This window comes from Macrotis lagotis, chromosome 1, assembly GCF_037893015.1.
Source record: "Macrotis lagotis isolate mMagLag1 chromosome 1, bilby.v1.9.chrom.fasta, whole genome shotgun sequence".
In the NCBI taxonomy this organism is placed as follows: Eukaryota; Metazoa; Chordata; class Mammalia; order Peramelemorphia; family Peramelidae; genus Macrotis; species Macrotis lagotis.
This window is the reverse complement of record NC_133658.1, coordinates 862,827,501-862,835,266: the sequence shown is the minus strand read 5'-3', so window position 1 is coordinate 862,835,266 and position 7,766 is coordinate 862,827,501.

Genomic DNA, 7,766 nt, shown 5'->3' with positions numbered 1-7,766 from the left:
AAACCCTAAAAAAAAAAATATTCTTTAATTAGGTAATTCTACCAAAGGGGAATAGAGGGAAAATAGTGGAAGAAATTTTGGCAACAAAAACATTAATAAAAATTTTTTAAGTTTTATTTGAACTATTCATGTCACTGTTATAACTGGGCAATTTGGAGTAATAATAAAGTTTGTGATCATGCTCCAGGTCAATTCCAGTTGATTGAGTTTACCAGGTTCATAGGTGAACATCTCAGTCCATAAGAAGTAGTGAGCTCCTCATGGATAATTCTAGCCACCAGATCAACATGTGTTGCTAGGTACCTAGCAGAAGCTAAATATTTGCATTTGCAATGATCTCTTGTGCAGCACAGTTCCACCTTGCATAATCTACATTGATTTCTAAGTCCAAACTCCTTAAGAATAACATTTCTGTAATTTCTTGGGGTAATGACCTAACTGAATTATCCCCATAAACTTCCATTTCTACCAACAAGTCCACATGACTCGACCATTTGTTGAGTATCTATATGGACATATTATTGATTGTTGGCCCATGAAAGGTCTTTTATGTTAACATCATTATTAGTATCCCCATACCTATAACATTACTAGAAAAATAAAAAAATTTCTGTGAGGTTTCACCTTATAGCTAATATATTGTCAAAGATAATTTTTAAAAATAACCAGCATTTGCATAGCTCTTTAAGGTTTCCAAAGGGCTTTACAGAAGTTAACTCATTTGTTCCTCATCATGTAATGTCTGGACAATTGTGTGATTGTGCTTCAGGTCCGCTCTAGTTGATTAGTTGAGTTCACCAAGATCCTTTGAGGTCTGTATTCATATTGTGCATGCAACTTCATCTACTGTGAAATCAATGCTGATGCTATTATTAGCATCCACTTCCTCATCTATAAATGAGGAAACGGATTAAGACATGTTCAGAGTTACCCAGCTAGCCTGGTTTTTCTGACTCTTAAGACCTGCTTCAGAAAAAGAAATAAGGCATTTTGGGGGGATTCTGGAAAGGCAGGCACATGGAGGCTCTATGGACAGAGGGGTGATTTGGCCTGGCCATTCTTGGAAAACAATTTAGTTATAGAGATAAGTACTTGAATTGTTCATACCCTTTGAACCAATAATCCTGCAATGGCAAACATAATCCCAAGTAGGTCAAAGACAAAGAAATATTCAATATATTGCAAAATAATCATAGAAGCACTTTTTGTGGTAGCAAAGACAGAATAGACTAGGTGTCCATTGATTGGGGAATGATTAAACAAATAGAATATATAAATGGAATATTATTGCATGGTAGGAAATGATGAGCATGAAAAATATAAAGAAACCTAGGAAGATATATGCAGAATGAAATAAGCAGAACTAGAATCATTTAAATCAATTGACAAGGGGGCAGCTAAGTGGTGCAATGGCTAGAGCATCAGCCCTGGAGTCAGGAGGACCTGAGTTCAAAAGTGACTTCAGACACTTCATAATTACCTAGCTGTGTGACCTCGGGGAAGTCACTTTAACCCCATTGCCTTGCCAAAAAAAAAAAAAAAAATAATAACTCAATTGACAAGCATTTTGTGTTAAATGCTTAGGGTTAATTGTGCAAAATAAAACAAATAGAGCCCTGCCCTCAAGGAATTTAAATTCCATCAGAGAAAATTTCTTACATAGTTATAAACCATTCTTAGATCACAGGGCTCTTGTGAAGATTAAGTGATATTTATAAATAAAGGCTGCTTGTATTGGTAGTGGGTTAGCCTTGGAGTCAGACCATTTCAAGTCCTGGCAGGAGGGAGCATGGTTTTGGTTATACTAATTGTGTGACCCTGAGAAAGTCACTTTACCTTTTTCTGTCCTGAACAATTCTAAACTACTTTAGTAGAGGGAGTCTACTTACCTCAGAGTAACCAATAATCCTGAAATCACAAGTCTAGTTCATAGCCCTAAATGAGAACTTGGAGAGGAATAGTGGATGTCGCCTTTTTACTGAAAGGTAAAATAGAAAAATATTATTTCTTCTCCAGGTGAAAACTAAAAAAAAAAAAAAAAAAATGAGCACAGTGCACTTTGGGTCATATTGATATGATGATGATGATTTGATCTTTTTTTTTAAGGTGTTTGCAAGGCAATGGGGTTAAGTGGCTTGCCCAAGGCCACATAGCTAGGTAATTCGTAAGTGTCTGAGACCAGATTTGAACCCAGGTACTCCTGACTCCAGGGCGGGTGCTCTATCCACTGTGCGACCTAGCTGCCCCTTTGTCCTCTGATCTTGAAGGAGGTCAGGGAGGAGTTGCACTAGTCACCAGCCTTACTTTCTCCTCCAGAGCCATCTGGATCCATTGGTCAGATATGAATCAGGAGACTTGGAGGTGAGCCTGGAAAGGAGGCAATCAAGGTTAAGTCACTTGCCCAAGATCTCACAGCTAGTTAAGTGTGAAGTATCTGAGGTCAAATTTGAATTCAGGTCCTCCTGACCCCAGGGCTGGTATTCTATCCACTTCACCACCTAGCTGTTATCATTTTGACAACTTTTGTAAAGTCTGTAGCCTCCTATTTAATTTAATTACATATTATGAGTAAGAAAAATTGAATTCAATTGGACAAACATGCATTATGTCTGATCATGTTACTCCCCTGCTCCATTAATTCCAATGGCCCCCTATTACTGTAATTAAAGTTATATTATTATATTGCATTATTATATAACATCATTTGATATTATATTCATACTAACTTATATTACCTATAATATAAATCCAACTATTTAGCATTTAAATTTCATTTCCTATCTTTCTAATCTATGATGTAAACATACTTTCCTAATTACTATTACTCACATAGAAGGCTCCCTTTTCTTTCTCCACGCCTTTGGAATGACTGTCCTTTCTGCCAGTGTTGTGTACAGGACACTATCCAGGTATTGGAAATGCAAAATATAGCAAAGACATGGATCTTGGTTCTAGAGTTTTCTATCAACTCAAGTGTTGGCTCTATCCTAAGCTCAATCAATTAGCAAGCACTTATTAAGTGGCTACTATGGGCCAGGCACAATAGTGAGTACTAGAGATAGAAAAAATAAAAGGTACCCCTCTCCCCACAAAAAATAAAAAACAAAGATGACTTACAATTATCTACATCATGATGTTCATTCCTGGGTTCTATCTCCACAAGCCAAGTTGCCATTGACTCCTCCTTCCTTAAAATTTTTAAATTTACTTTACACACACACACACACACACACACACACACACACACACACACACACACACACACAAATGTTTTGTATATAATTATATGTATGGATGTTGTATTCTTTGATAGGATGTAGAAAAGGATTGTTTCATTTTGCCTGTATTTCCCTGGGGCCTAACTCAGAGTCTGGCTCAAAGTCAGACCACTTTTGCACAATAGGTGTTTGTTGACTAACTAATTGATTAAGTTAATTAGACATTACTATTCTCCAGTTCAGGATCAAAACTAGACAGTGATTAGAACCAAATGGGAGTTTCCTAAGAAATCTAAGAGTATTAGGTAATATGATATATTCTGTAAGTCCAAAGTTTTTTCAATTTATCAGTGATTGCCTCCCATTTATACTATAGATATCTTGTATGCAGATAAGTCCTTTTGGATACCATCCGCCAGCTTCACTGGTCGGTGAGTTGTAGAGCAGGGACTGCATTTCTTCTTTGAATCTCAAATCATTAGCTTATATGACTGCATGGGGGGAAAAAGTAGAAAACTAAATTACCAGTATGAATAATGAAAAAAGGTTAATTCACAAAACAAAAAAATGAAGGTCAAGTTAGGGAATTTATTAGAAACTATTTTGCCCAATTTTATATGCCAACAAAATTGACAATCTCAATGAAATGGATGAATATTTACAAAAGTATATAATTCCTAGAACCAAAAAAAAAAGAAGACTTAAATAACTCAATCTCAAAAAAAAGAAATTGAATAGTAACTAAAGTACCAAAGAAAATCCAAGGACAAGATAGATTTACAGGCAAATTCTATCAAACATTTAAGTAATAATAATAATTCCAGTATGACAAAAATTACTTGAAAAAATAGGAAAAGAAGGGATCTTACCAAATTCTTTCAATGATACAAATTTGATATTGAAACTTAAATCAGGGAGAGCTAAAATAGAAAAACAAAACACCATAGATCAATAATCCCTAAAGAATATTGATGCAAACATTTTAAATAAAATAGTAACAAGGAAGATACCACAAAATATCAAAAAGATTATATATTATCAAGTTGGATTTATAACAAGAATGCAGAGGAGCAGGAAAGTAATCAACTTAACTGACCATAACAAGAACAATAAAAATCTTATGATTACATAAATATATGAAAGAAAAACTTTTGAAAATATACCACCTATTCTCTTTTTTAAAAAATTTCATCCATATACACATGTATATTTTTAAGTTACAAAATTTCTTTCCAAGGTCCTTTCCCACCCTTCTCCCCTCATTGAAGAGCAATCAGGCTAGCATTGTACACAAATATTTTTGATAAACACATTTACAGATTAGTTTTCCATATTAGAATTTGGATTAAAGGAAAGAGATACATAAGAGATAATTTTTCTAAAGTGTTTATCAGATTCTGAAGGATTGTCTGTGTGTGTGTGTGTGTGTGTGTGTGTGTGTGTTTTGTTTTGTTTTTCTTCCTCTGGATGGGGATAACATTGTCCATAGCCATTCTAATCCAGTTGTCCTAACTCTCTGAACTGCTGAGAGTCACTGCTTCCATCAATGTTGTACATCTCTGGCAGCTAGGTGGCACAGTGGATAAAGCACCAGCCCTGGAGTCAGGAGTACCTGGGTTCAAATCTGGTCTCAGACATTTAATCATTACCTAGCCGTGTGGCCTTGGGCAAGCCACTTAACCCCATTGCCTAGCAAAAAATCTAAAAAAATAAATAAATAAAGGTTGTACATCTCACAATGTTGTTGTTGATGTGTACATTGTTCTCTTGCACCTAATTCTCATTAAATATATAACAAAGCATCAAAATAAAATTGATCTTTTCTTACTATAAGTGGTATGTATCTAAAACAAGAGCCTACATTTTTTATAATAAGAATAAATAAGAGGTCTTTCCAACAAGATCAGGAGTTAAAAAAATGTCCATTATCATCACTGCTATTTGATATAGAGCAAGAAATGCTACCTCTAAAATTAAAACAGCAACAACCAGAAATTGCAGAAATATGCATAAGCAAAGAGGACCACAAAATTATTGCTTTTTGAAAATAATATGATTAAGTTATATATTTCTATATATAATATATATTAAGTTAGAAAACCCTAGAGTCAATATTTATTGCTTGTCAGTAGGCTGAAGCAATATAAACAATTTATAATACTACCCAAATTAATAACATATTCAGGCCCAAACCAATAAAAATACCAAAGGATTATTTTATAGACCTGGAAAAATAACAAAAATTCATGTGAAGGATGAAAAGATCAAGAACATTGAGGGAAATAATTTTTTTAAGTGAAAAAATAGGGCAAGCAATGCCATTTTTAAAATTAAACTACAGAGCAGTAATTATCAAAACTATTTGGCATATGTATAATGAATATGGTATTTCTTATCTTCTCAATGGGTAGAAGAGGAGGGAAAAGGAGGGAAAAAATTTGGAAGGGAAAATGAAAAAAAATTTTACAACTTTTGGTATTGCAAAAGAAATAGAAAGGTAGCTCAGTGGAAAAGAATAGTTACACAATACACAGAAGCAAGGTAGCTAGGTGGTTTGTTGGAGAGAGTGCTGGGCCTGAAGTCAGAAAGACTTCTCTCCCTGGGTTCAAATCTGGTCACAAACTCTTCCTAGCCCTGTGACCCTGGGCAAGTCACTTAAACCCTGATGCCTAAGTTTTCTCATTTGTAAAATGGAGAAGGAAAAGAAAATGGCAAATCATTCCAGTATCTTTGCCAGGAAAATCCCAAATGGGATACAGTCAGACATGAATGAAAATAACTGAGTAATAACAAAATACAGAAGCAAATGTGTTCTGTAACCTTGTGTTCGAGAACTCTAAAGATGCCGGCTATTGGGGTAAGAATTTACTATCTGACAAAGCAATTGAGCAGAAATAAGATATAGACCAATATCTCACAATGTACACCAAGATAAGGTCCAAATGGGCACATGACTTAGACATAAAGACATAAACAAATTATAAGGGCAAGGAGGAAATTACTTGTTTGATCTATGCTTAGGGGAAGAGGGAACTAAATAAGGAATAGAGAGAATTACAGAAGATAGAATACACAAGTTTGATTGTATAAAATATAAAAGTTTTTGAACAGATAAAAATAATACAGATAAATTTAGAAGAGAAGCAAGTATAAAGAAAAAATAGCTTTACAAATGTCTCATTTTTCCAAGCTATATTGAGAACTAATTGAAATTTATAAGAATAAGTAACATTGGGCAGCTAGGTGGCATAGTGGATAAAGCACCAGCCTTGGAGTCAGGAGTACCTGGGTTCAAATCCTGCCTCAGACACTTAATAATTACCTAGCTGTGTGGCCTTGGGCAAGCCACTTAACCCATTTGCCTTGCAAAAACCTAAAAAAAAAAAGAGTAAGTACCATTGACCATTGTCAACATCAGAAAATGGTCAAAAGGGGTGGCTAGGTGGCACAATGGATAGAGCACCATCCCTGGAGTCAGGAGTACCTGAGTTCAAATCTGGCCTCAGACACTTAATAATTACCTAGCTGTGTGGCCTTGGACAAGCCACTTAACCCCGTTTGCCTTGCAAAAAAAAAAAATAAAGTCAAAAGATATGAAAAAACAGTTTTCAAAGAATGAAATCCAAGTTATTAATAGCCATATGATAAAATGCTCTAAGTCACTAATAATTAGAGAAAGGAAAATTAAAATAATTCTGAAGTTCTATATTCTACCCAGCAGTTTGGCAAAGTTGACAAAAATAATAAATGCTGAATGGGTTATGGGAAAACAGGTACATTAATGAACTACTGGTAGTGAATTGGTAAGCCATCCTGGAAAGCAATTTAGAACTATGTCCAAAAAGTTATTAAATACCCTGAATAATTGTTGAAGCACTATTGTGGCAACTTCAGAAAAGCCTGGAAAGACTCATATGAACTGATGCTGTGTGAAGTGAGCAGAATCAGGAGGACACTGTACACATTACAACAACTTTTTTTTTGTTTTTGCAAGGCAATGTGGTTAAATGACTTGGCAAAGGTCACACAGCTAGGTAATTATTAAGTGTCTGAGGCTGAATTTGAACTCAGGGCCTCCTGACTCCAAGGCCAGTGCTCTATCCACTTCACCACCTAGCCACCCCAATAACAACATTGTGATGATCAACTATGATAGACTTAGATCTTCACAGCAGTACAAAAAATGATCAAAATTCTAAAGGCCCTTGTGAAAGTACAAAGAGCTGTGGAATCTAACACAGACCAAAGTATACTATTTCCAATTTCTAAAATTTGTTTTATGCTTCATGCTTTTTCCCTTTGGTTTTGATTCTTCTTTCAAAATGTGACTACAATGAAAATATGTTCAACATAGTTATACATCTATAACCTATATCAGATTGCTCACTGTCAAGGGGAAGGGGAAAGAAGGAGGGAGGGAGAAAACTCAAAATCTTATAAAAAATATTGAAATCTACCTTTGCATATAGTTGGAAAAGTAAATAAATTTATTTTTTTTAAATGTGTATACCAGGGACAGCTAGGTGGTGCAGTGAATAGACCACTGGC